The sequence below is a fragment of the Capricornis sumatraensis genome, chromosome 18 (genome assembly GCF_032405125.1).
Source record: "Capricornis sumatraensis isolate serow.1 chromosome 18, serow.2, whole genome shotgun sequence".
NCBI lineage: Eukaryota > Metazoa > Chordata > Mammalia > Artiodactyla > Bovidae > Capricornis > Capricornis sumatraensis.
In genome coordinates, this window is record NC_091086.1 from 1,485,276 (window position 1) to 1,497,759 (window position 12,484).

A 12,484-nucleotide genomic window follows, 5' to 3' on the forward strand; every position below is an offset into this window, starting at 1 on the left:
TGTGGGAAAGCCTCGAGGGAAAGCCTCGAGGGAAAACCACAGATCCTTTGATCCACGCCACGGGAAGCGTGACATTGCTGCTACAGCCTGGAAGGAAAGCGCAGGTGCATGCCCCCACACGAGCCGAGGCCTGACTCCCCTGGGGAGACTCCAGAAGTACCCAAAGATCCATATCAGCCCGAGAGAGGAATCCTCGGTTCCGGCCCAGACTCCACACAAGGTTTTTGGCCCGGGTATCGACGGGAGAGGAATCCCGAGAGGCCCCCTAGCAACTCGCATGGGGACTGGCCTCTCCTGAGGCCACCAGGGCGGGTCCCTGAGGTCCCCGTCGTAACTCGAGAACACCTGCCGCAACTCGAGAAAATCCAGGAAGTTCTCCCTTCCAGCGAGATGAGGCCTATTTCCGATGAGGCGTCTGGAGACTAATGACACCTAACCTCTGGAACTTCGAAAGGGTCTTTCACACCCTTGCTGCAACTCAAGAAGTTCACCGCCATACCCATCTCCACTCGAGAGGAAGAACGATGGTCCCGCCCCCATCCAGAGGAGCCCCGTTTCCCCCTCGGAGATCGAGATGAGGGATCCTTTCCCTGCTTTCAACGGGAAAGAATTCCTGCGTTCCCGTCGCATCTCAAGAGGAGGCACTCTCAACAGGAAAGGCGAGAGGAACTCCATGGCCGTACCACCATTCCAAGAGTCCCCCAGATGTCTCTTTCCATTCCAGAGGAACCTCTTTGCCCTGCACTGGATCATCTTTCACGCCGAGGATCGACTCACACCACGGTGGCACGTGGGACAGCCCTGTGGGAAAGCCTCGAGGGAAAGCCTCGAGGGAAAACCACAGATCCTTTGATCCACGCCACGGGAAGCGTGACATTGCTGCTACAGCCTGGAAGGAAAGTGCACGTGCATGCCCCGACTCGAGACGAGGCCTGACTCCCCTGGGGAGACTCCAGAAGTACCCAAAGATCCATGTCAGCCCCTGAGAGGAATCCTCGGTTCCGGCCCTGACTCCACACAAGGTTTTTGCCCCGGTATCGACGGGAGAGGAATCCCTAGAGGCCCCCTAGCAACTCGCATGGGGACTGGCCTCTCCTGAGGCCACCAGGGCGGGTCCCTGAGGTCCCCGTCGTAACTCGAGAACACCTGCCACAACTCGAGAAAATCCAGGAAGTTCTCCCTTCCAGGCGAGATGAGGCCTATTTCCGATGAGGCGTCTGGAGACTAATGACACCTAACCTCTAGAACTTCGAAAGGGTCTTTCACACCCTTGCTGCAACTCAAGAAGTTCACCGCCACACCCGTGTCCACTCGAGAGGAAGCACGATGGTCCCTCCCACATCCAGAGGAGCCCCGTTTCCCCCTCGTAGCTCGAGATGAGGGATCCTTTACCTGCTTTCAACGGGAAAGAATTCCTGGAGTTCCCGTCGCATCTCAAGAGGAGGCACTCTCAACAGGAAAGGCGAGGGGAACTCCATGGTCGTACCACCATTCCAAGAGTCCCCCAGATGTCTCAGTCCATTCCAGAGGAACCTCTTTGCCCTGCACTGGCTCATCTTTCACGCCGAGGATCGACTCACACCACGGTGGCACGTGGGACAGCCCTGTGGGAAAGCCTCGAGGGAAAGCCTCGAGGGAAAACCACACATCCTTTGATCCACGCCACGGGAAGCGTGACATTGCTGCTACAGCCTGGAAGGAAAGTGCACGTGCATGCCCCGACACGAGACGAGGCCTGACTCCCCTGGGGAGACTCCAGAAGTACCCAAAGATCCATGTCAGCCCCTGAGAGGAATCCTCGGTTCCGGCCCTGACTCCATGCAAGGTTTTTGGCCCCGGTATCGACGGGAGAGTAATCCCGAGAGGCCCCCTAGCAACTCGCATGGGGACTGGCCTCTCCTGAGGCCACCAGGGCGGGTCCCTGAGGTCCCCGTCGTAACTCGAGAACACCTGCCGCAACTCGAGAAAATCCAGGAAGTTCTCCCTTCCAGGCGAGATGAGGCCTATTTCCGATCAGGCGTCTGGAGACTAATGACACCTAAACTCTGGAACTTCGAAAGGGTCTTTCACACCCTTGCTGCAACTCAAGAAGTTCACCGCCATACCCGTCTCCACTCTAGAGGAAGCACGATGGTCCCGCCCACATCCAAAGGAGCCCCGTTTCCCCCTCGTAGCTCGAGATGAGCGATCCTTTCCCTGCTTTCAACGGGAAAGAATTCCAGGCGTTCCCGTCGCTTCTCAAGAGGAGGCACTCTCAACAGAAAAGGCGAGAGGAACTCCATTGTCGTACCACCATTCCAAGAGTCCCCCAGATGTCTCAGTCCATTCCAGAGGAACCTCTTTGCCCTGCACTGGCTCATCTTTCACGCCGAGGATCGACTCACACCACGGTGGCACGTGGGACAGCCCTGTGGGAAAGACTCGAGGGAAAGCCTCGAGGGAAAACCACAGATCCTTTGATCCACGCGATGGGAAGCGTGACATTGCTGCTACAGCCTGGAAGGAAAGCGCACGTGCATGGCCCCACTCGAGCCGAGGCCTGACTCCCCTGGGGAGACTCCAGAAGTACCCAAAGATCCATGTCAGCCCCTGAGAGGAATCCTCGTTTCTGGCCCTGACTCCACACAAGGATTTTGTCCCCGGTATCGACGGGAGAGGAATCCCGAGAGGCCCCCTAGCAACTCGATTGGGGACTGGCCTCTTCTGAGGCCAACAGGGCGGGTCCCTGATGTCCCCGTCTTAACTCGAGAACACCTGCCGCAACTCGAGAAAATCCAGGAAGTTCTCCCTTCCAGGCGAGATGAGTCCTATTTCCGATGAGGCGTCTGGAGACTAATGACACTTAAACTCTGGAACTTCGAAAGGGTCTTTCACACCCTTGCTGCAACTCAAGAAGTTCACCGCCATACCCGTCTCCACTCGAGAGGAAGCACGATCGTCCCGCCCACATCCAGAGGAGCCCCCTTTCCCCCTCCTAGCTCGAGATGAGCGATCCTTTCCCTGCTTTCAACGGGAAAGAATTCCCGGCGTTCCCGTCGCATCTCAAGAGGAGGCACTCTCAACAGGAAAGGCGAGAGGAACTCCATGGTCTTACCACCATTCCAAGAGTCCCCCAGATGTCTCAGTCCATTCCAGAGGAACCTCTTTGCCCTGCACTGGCTCATCTTTCACGCCGAGGATCGACTCACACCACGGTGGCACGTGGGACAGCCCAGTGGGAAAGCCTCGAGGGAAAGCCTCGAGGGAAAACCACAGATCCTTTGATCCACGCCACGGGAAGCGTGACATTGCTGCTACAGCCTGGAAGGAAAGCGCACGTGCATGCCCCCACTCGAGCCGAGGCCTGACTCCCCTGGGGAGACTCCAGAAGTACCCAAACATCCATGTCAGCCCCTGAGAGGAATCCTAGGTTCCGGCCCTGACTCCACACAAGGTTTTTGGCCCCGGTATCGACGGGAGAGGAATCCCGAGAGGCCCCCTTGCAACTCGCATGGGGACTGGCCTCTCCTGAGGCCATCAGTGCGGGTCCCTGTGGTCCCCGTCGTAACTCGAGAACACCTGCCGCAACTCGAGAAAATCCAGGAATTTCTCCCTTCCAGGCGAGATGAGGCCTATTTCCGATGAGGCGTCTGGAGACTAATGACACCTAACCTCTGGAACTTCGAAAGGGTCTTTCACACCCTTGCTGCAACTCAAGAAGTTCACCGCCATACCCGTCTCCACTCGAGAGGAAGCACGATGGTCCCGCCCACATCCAGAGGAGCCCCGTTTCCCCCTCGTAGCTCGAGATGAGGGATCCTTTCCCTGCTTTCAACGGGAAAGAATTCCCGGCGTTCCCGTCGCATCTCAAGAGGAGGCACTCTCAACAAGAAAGGCGAGAGGAACTGCATGGTCGTACCACCATTTCAAGAGTCCCCCAGATGTCTCAGTCCATTCCAGAGGAACCTCTTTGCCCTGCATTGGCTCACCTTTCACGCCGAGGATCGACTCACACCACGGTGGCACGTGGGACAGCCCTGTGGGAAAGCCTCGAGGGAAAACCACATATCCTTTGATCCACGCGATGGGAAGCGTGACATTGCTGCTACAGCCTGGAAGGAAAGCGCACGTGCATGCCCCCACTCGAGATGAGGCCTGTCTCCCCTGGCGAGACTCCAGAAGTACCCAAAGATCCATATCAGCCACTGAAAGGAATCCTCGGTTCCGGCCCTAACTCCACACAAGGTTTTTGGCCCCGGTATCGATGGGAGAGGAATACCGAGAGGCCCCCTAGCAACTCGCATGGGGACTGGCCTCTTCTGAGGCCACCAGGGCGGGTCCCTGAGGTCCCCGTCGTAACTCGAGAACACCTGCCGCAACTCGAGAAAATCCAGGAAGTTCTCCCTTCCAGGCGAGATGAGGCCTATTTCCGATGAGGCGTCTGGAGACTAATGACACCTAACCTCTGGAACTTCGAAAGGGTCTTTCACACCCTTGCTGCAACTCAAGAAGTTCACCGCCATACCCGTCTCCACTCGAGAGGAAGCACGATAGTCCCGCCCACATCCAGAGGAGCCCCGTTTCCCCTCGTAGCTCGAGATGAGGGATCCTTTCCCTGCTTTCAACGGGAAAGAATTCCCGGCGTTCCCGTCGCATCTCAAGAGGAGGCACTCTCAACAGGAAAGGCGAGAGGAACTCCATGGTCGTACCACCATTCCAAGAGTCCCCCAGATGTCTCAGTCCATTCCAGAGGAACCTCTTTGCCCTACACTGGCTCATCTTTCACGCCGAGGATCGACTCACACCACGGTGGCACGTGGGACAGCCCTGTGGGAAAGCCTCGAGGGAAAGCCTCGAGGGAAAACCACAGATCCTTTGATCTACGCGACGGGAAGCGTGACATTGCTGCTACAGCCTGGAAGGAAAGCGCACGTGCATGCCCCGACTCGAGACAAGGCCTGACTCCCCTGGGGAGACTCCAGAAGTACCCAAAGATCCATGTCAGCCCCTGAGAGAAATCCTCGGTTCCGGCCTTGACACCACACAAGGTTTTTGGCCCCAGTATCGACGGGAGAGGAATCCCGAGAGGGCCCCTAGCAACTCGCATGGGGACTGGCCTCTCCTGAGGCCAACAGGGCGGGTCCCTGAGGTCCCCGTCGTAACTCGAGAACACCTGCCGCAACTCGAGAAAATCCAGGAAGTTCTCCCTTCCAGGCGAGATGAGGCCTATTTCCGATGAGGCGTCTGGAGAGTAATGACACCTAAACTCTGGAACTTCGAAAGGGTATTTCACACCCTTGCTGCAACTCAAGAAGTTCACCGCCACACCCGTCTCCACTCGAGAGGAAGCACGATGGTCCCGCCCACATCCAGAGGAGCCCCGTTTCCCCCTCCTAGCTCGAGATGAGCGATCATTTCCCTGCTTTCAACGGGAAAGAATTCCCGGCGTTCCCGTCGCATCTCAAGAGGAGGCACTCTCAACAGGAAAGGCGAGAGGAACTCCATGGTCGTACCACCATTCCAAGAGTCCCCCAGATTTCTCAGTCCATTCCAGAGGAACCACTTTGCACTGCACTGGCTCATCTTTCACGCCGAGGATCGACTCACACCACGGTGGCACGTGGGACAGCCCTGTGGGAAAGCCTCGAGGGAAAGCCTCGAGGGAAAACAACAGATCCTTTGATCCACGCGTCGGGAAGCGAGACATTGCTGCTACAGCCTGGAAGGAAAGCGCACGTGCATGCCCCCACTCGAGATGAGGCCTGTCTCCCCTGGCGAGACTCCAGAAGTACCCAAAGATCCATATCAGCCCGTGAGAGGAATCCTCGGTTCCGGCCCTGACTCCACACAAGGTTTTTGGCCCGGGTATCGACGGGAGAGGAATCCCGAGAGGCCCCCTAGCAACTCGCCTGGGGACTGGCCTCTCCTGAGGCCACCAGGGCGGTTCCCTGAGGTCCCCGTCGTAACTCGAGAACACCTGCCGCAACTCGAGAAAATCCAGGAAGTTCTCCCTTCCAGCGAGATGAGGCCTATTTCTGATGAGGCGTCTGGAGACTAATGACACCTAACCTCTGGAACTTCGAAAGGGTCTTTCACACCCTTGCTGCAACTCAAGAAGTTCACCGCCATTCCCGTCTCCACTCGAGAGGAAGAACGATGGTCCCGCCCCCATCCAGAGGAGCCCCGTTTCCCCCTCGGAGATCGAGATGAGGGATCCTTTCCCTGCTTTCAACGGGAAAGAATTCCTGCGTTCCCGTCGCATCTCAAGAGGAGGCACTCTCAACAGGAAAGGCGAGAGGAACTCCATGGCCGTACCACCATTCCAAGAGTCCCCCAGATGTCTCTTTCCATTCCAGAGGAACCTCTTTGCCCTGCACTGGCTCATCTTCACGGAGAAGTCGACTCACACCACAGTGGCACTTGGGACAGCCCTGTGGGAAAGCCTCGAGGGAAAACCACAGATCCTTTGATCCACGCCACGGGAAGCGTGACATTGCTGCTACAGCCTGGAAGGAAAGCACACGTGCATGCCCCCACTCGAGACGAGGCCTGACTCCCCTGGGGAGACTCCAGAAATACCCAAAGATCCATGTCAGCCCCTGAGAGGAATCCTCGGTTCCGGCCCTGACTCCAGACAAGGTTTTTGGCCCCGGTATCGACGGGAGAGGAATCCCGAGAGGCCCCCTAGCAACTCGCATGGGGACTGGCCTTTACTGAGGCCACCAGGGCGGGTCCCTGAGGTCCCCGTCATAACTCGAGAACACCTGCCACAACTCGAGAATATCCAGGAAGTTCTCCCTTCTAGGCGAGATGAGGCCTATTTCCGATGATGCGTCTGGAGACGAATGACACCTAACCTCTGGAACTTCGAAAGGGTCTTTCACACCCTTGCTGCAACTCAAGAAGTTCACCGCCATACCCGTCTCCACTCGAGAAGAAGCACGATGGTCCCGCCCACATCGAGAGGAGCCCCGTTTCCCCCTCGAAGCTCGAGATGAGGGATTCTTTCCCTGCTTTCAACGCAAAGAATTCCCGGCGTTCCCGTCACATCTCAAGAGGAGGCACTCTCAACAGGAAAGGCGAGAGGAACTCCATGGTCGTACCACCATTCCAAGAGTCCCCCAGATGTCTCAGTCCATTCCAGAGGAACCTCTTTGCCGTACACTGGCTCATCTTTCACGCCGAGGATCGACTCACACCACGGTGGCACGTGGGACAGCCCTGTGGGAAAGCCTCGAGGGAAAGCCTCGAGGGAAAACCACAGATCCTTTGATCCACGCCACGGGAAGCGTGACATTGCTGCTACAGACTGGAAGGAAAGCGCACGTGCATGCCCCCACTCGAGCCGAGGCCTGACTCCCCTGGGGAGACTCCAGAAGTACCCAAACATCCATGTCAGCCCGTGAGAGGAATCCTCGGTTCCGGCCCTGACTCCACACAAGGTTTTTGGCGCCGGTATCGACGGTAGAGGAATCCCGAGAGGCCCGCTAGCAACTCGCATGGGGACTGGCCTCTCCTGAGGCCATCAGGGCGGGTCCCTGTGGTTCCCGTCGTAACTCGAGAACACCTGCCGCAACTCGAGAAATTCCAGGAATTTCTCCCTTCCAGGCGAGATGAGGCCTATTTCCGATGAGGCGTCTAGAGACTAATGACACCTAACCTGTGGAACTTCGAAAGGGTCTTTCACACCCTTGCTGCAACTCAAGAAGTTCACCGCCATACCCGTCTCCACTCGAGAGGAAGCACGATGGTCCCGCCCACATCCAGAGGAGCCCCGTTTCCCCCTCGTAGCTCGAGATGAGCGATCCTTTCCCTGCTTTCAACGGGAAAGAATTCCCGGCGTTCCCGTCGCATCTCAAGAGGAGGCACTCTCAACAAGAAAGGAGTGAGGAACTGCATGGTCGTACCACCATTTCAAGAGTCCCCCAGATGTCTCAGTCCATTCCAGAGGAACCTCCTTGCCTTGCACTGGCTCATCTTTCACGCCGAGGATCGACTCACACCACGGTGGCACGTGGGAAAGCCCTGTGGGAAAGCCTCGAGGGAAAGCCTCGAGGGAAAACCACAGATCGTTTGATTCACGCCACGGGAAGCGTGACATTGCTGCTACAGCCTTGAAGGAAAGCGCACGTGCATGCCCCCACTCGAGACGAGGCCTGACTCCCCTGGGGAGACTCCAGAAGTACCCAAAGATCCATGTCAGCCACTGAGAGGAATCCTCGGTTCCGGCCCTGACTCCACACAAGGTTTTTGGCCCCGGTATCGACGGGAGAGGAATCCCGAGAGGCCCCCTAGCAACTCGCATGGGGACTGGCCTCTCCTGAGGCCACCAGGGCGGGTCCCTGAGGTCCCCGTCGTAACTCGAGAACACCTGCCGCAACTCGAGAAAATCCAGGAAGTTCTCCCTTCCAGGCGAGATGAGGCCTATTTCCGATGAGGCGTCTGGAGACTAATGACACCTAAACTCTGGAACTTCGAAAGGGTCTTTCACACCCTTGCTGCAAATCAAGAAGTTCACCGCCATACCCGTCTCCACTCTAGAGGAAGCACGATGGTCCCGCCCACATCCAGAGGAGCCCCGTTTCCCCCTCCTAGCTCGAGATGAGCGATCCTTTCCCTGCTTTCAATGGGAAAGAATTCCCGGCGTTCCCGTCGCATCTCAAGAGGAGGCACTCTCAACAGGAAAGGCGAGAGGAACTCCATGGTCGTACCACCATTCCAAGAGTCCCCCAGATGTCTCAGTCCATTCGAGAGGAAGCTCTTTGCCCTGCACTGGCTCATCTTTCACGCCGAGGATCGACTCACACCACGGTGGCACGTGGGACAGCCCTGTGGGAAAGCCTCGAGGGAAAGCCTCGAGGGAAAACCACAGATCCTTTGATCCACGCGATGGGAAGCGTGACATTGCTGCTACAGCCTGGAAGGAAAGTGCACGTGCATGCCCCCACTCGAGATGAGGCCTTTCTCCCCTGGCGAGACTCCAGAAGTACCCAAAGATCCATATCAGCCCGTGAGAGGAATCCTCGGTTCCGGCCCAGACTCCACACAAGGTTTTTGGCCCGGGTATCGACGGGAGAGGATCCCGAGAGGCCCCCTAGCAACTCGCATGGGGACTGGCCTCTCCTGAGGCCACCAGGGCGGGTCCCTGAGGTCCCCGTCGTAACTCGAGAACACCTGCCGCAACTCGAGAAAATCCAGGAAGTTCTCCCTTCCAGCGAGATGAGGCCTATTTCCGATGAGGCGTCTGGAGACTAATGACACCTAACCTCTGGAACTTCGAAAGGGTCTTTCACACCCTTGCTGCAACTCAAGAAGTTCACCGCCATACCCATCTCCACTCGAGAGGAAAAACGATGGTCCCGCCCCCATCCAGAGGAGCCCCGTTTCCCCCTCGGAGATCGAGATGAGGGATCCTTTCCCTGCTTTCAACGGGAAAGAATTCCTGCGTTCCCGTCGCATCTCAAGAGGAGGCACTCTCAACAGGAAAGGCGAGAGGAACTCCATGGCCGTACCACCATTCCAAGAGTCCCCCAGATGTCTCTTTCCATTCCAGAGGAACCTCTTTGCCCTGCACTGGCTCATCTTTCACGGAGAAGTCGACTCACACCACAGTGGCACGTGGGACAGCCCTGTGGGAAAGCCTCGAGGGAAAACCACAGATCCTTTGATCCACGCCACGGGAAGCGTGACATTGCTGCTACAGCCTGGAAGGAAAGCACACGTGCATGCCCCCACTCGAGACGAGGCCTGACTCCCCTGGGGAGACTCCAGAAATACCCAAAGATCCATGTCAGACCCTGAGAGGAATCCTCGGTTCCGGCCCTGACTCCAGACAAGGTTTTTGGCCCCGGTATCGACGGGAGAGGAATCCCGAGAGGCCCCCTAGCAACTCGCATGGGGACTGGCCTCTCCTGAGGCCACCAGGGCGGGTCCCTGAGGTCCCCGTCGTAACTCGAGAACACCTGCCGCAACTCGAGAAAATCCAGGAAGTTCTCCCTTCCAGGCGAGATGAGGCCTATTTCCGATGAGGCGTCTGGAGACTAATGACACCTAAACTCTGGAACTTCGAAAGGGTCTTTCACACCCTTGCTGCAAATCAAGAAGTTCACTGCCATACCCGTCTCCACTCTAGAGGAAGCACGATGGTCCCGCCCACATCCAGAGGAGCCCCGTTTCCCCCTCCTAGCTCGAGATGAGCGATCCTTTCCCTGCTTTCAACGGGAAAGAATTCCCGGCGTTCCCGTCGCATCTCAAGAGGAGGCACTCTCAACAGGAAAGGCGAGAGGAACTCCATGGTCGTACCACCATTCCAAGAGTCCCACAGATGTCTCAGTCCATTCCAGAGGAACCTCTTTGCCCTGCACTGGCTCATCTTTCACGCCGAGGATCGACTCACACCACGGTGGCACGTGGGACAGCCCTGTGGGAAAGCCTCGAGGGAAAGCCTCGAGGGAAAACCACAGATCCTTTGATCCACGCGATGGGAAGCGTGACATTGCTGCTACAGCCTGGAAGGAAAGTGCACGTGCATGCCCCCACTCGAGATGAGGCCTTTCTCCCCTGGCGAGACTCCAGAAGTACACAAAGATCCATATCAGCCCGTGAGAGGAATCCTCGGTTCCGGCCCAGACTCCACACAAGGTTTTTGGCCCGGGTATCGACGGGAGAGGATACCGAGAGGCCCCCTAGCAACTCGCATGGGGACTGGCCTCTCCTGAGGCCACCAGGGCGGGTCCCTGAGGTCCCCGTCGTAACTCGAGAACACCTGCCGCAACTCGAGAAAATCCAGGAAGTTCTCCCTTCCAGCGAGATGAGGCCTATTTCCGATGAGGCGTCTGGAGACTAATGACACCTAACCTCTGGAACTTCGAAAGGGTCTTTCACACCCTTGCTGCAACTCAAGAAGTTCACCGCCATACCCATCTCCACTCGAGAGGAAGAACGATGGTCCCGCCCCCATCCAGAAGAGCCCCGTTTCCCCCTCGGAGATCGAGATGAGGGATCCTTTCCCTGCTTTCAACGGGAAAGAATTCCTGCGTTCCCGTCGCATCTCAAGAGGAGGCACTCTCAACAGGAAAGGCGAGAGGATCTCCATGGCCGTACCACCATTCCAAGAGTCCCCCAGATGTCTCTTTCCATTCCAGAGGAACCTCTTTGCCCTGCACTGGCTCATCTTTCACGGAGAAGTCGACTCACACCACAGTGGCACGTGGGACAGCCCTGTGGGAAAGCCTCGAGGGAAAACCACAGATCCTTTGATCCACGCCACGGGAAGCGTGACATTGCTGCTACAGCCTGGAAGGAAAGTGCACGTGCATGCCCCCACTCGAGACGAGGCCTGACTCCCCTGGGGAGACTCCAGAAGTACCCAAAGATCCATGTCAGCCCCTGAGAGGAATCCTCGGTTCCGGCCCTGACTCCACAAAAGGTTTTTGCCCCGGTATCGACGGGAGAGGAATCCCGAGAGGCCCCCTAGCAACTCGCATGGGGACTGGCCTCTCCTGAGGCCACCAGGGCGGGTCCCTGAGGTCCCCGTCGTAACTCGAGAACACCTGCCACAACTCGAGAAATTCCAGGAAGTTCCCCCTTCCAGGCGAGATGAGGCCTATTTCCGATGAGGCGTCTGGAGACTAATGACACCTAACCTCTGGAACTTCGAAAGGGTCTTTCACACCCTTGCTGCAAATCAAGAAGTTCACCGCCATACCCGTCTCCACTCGAGAGGAAGCACGATGGTCCCGCCCACATCCAGAGGAGCCCCGTTTCCCCCTCCTAGCTCGAGATGAGCGATCCTTTCCCTGCTTTCAACGGGAAAGAATTCCCGGCGTTCCCGTCGCATCTCAAGAGGAGGCACTCTCAACAGGAAAGGCGAGAGGAACTCCATGGTCGTACCACCATTCCAAGAGTCCCCCAGATGTCTCAGTCCATTCCAGAGGAACCTCTTTGCCCTGCACTGGCTCATCTTTCACGCCGAGGATCGACTCACACCACGGTGGCACGTGGGACAGCCCTGTGGGAAAGCCTCGAGGGAAAGCCTCGAGGGAAAAGCACAGATCCTTTGATCCACGCGATGGGAAGCGTGACATTGCTGCTACAGCCTGGAAGGAAAGTGCACGTGCATGCCCCCACTCGAGATGAGGCCTTTCTCCCCTGGCGAGACTCGAGAAGTACCCAAAGATCCATATCAGCCCGTGAAAGGAATCCTCGGTTCCGGCCCAGACTCCACACAAGGTTTTTGGCCCGGGTATCGACGGGAGAGGATACCGAGAGGCCCCCTAGCAACTCGCATGGGGACTGGCCTCTCCTGAGGCCACCAGGGCGGGTCCCTGAGGTCCCCGTCGTAACTCGAGAACACCTGCCGCAACTCGAGAAAATCCAGGAAGTTCTCCCTTCCAGCGAGATGAGGCCTATTTCCGATGAGGCGTCTGGAGACTAATGACACCTAACCTCTGGAACTTCGAAAGGGTCTTTCACACCCTTGCTGCAACTCAAGAAGTTCACCGCC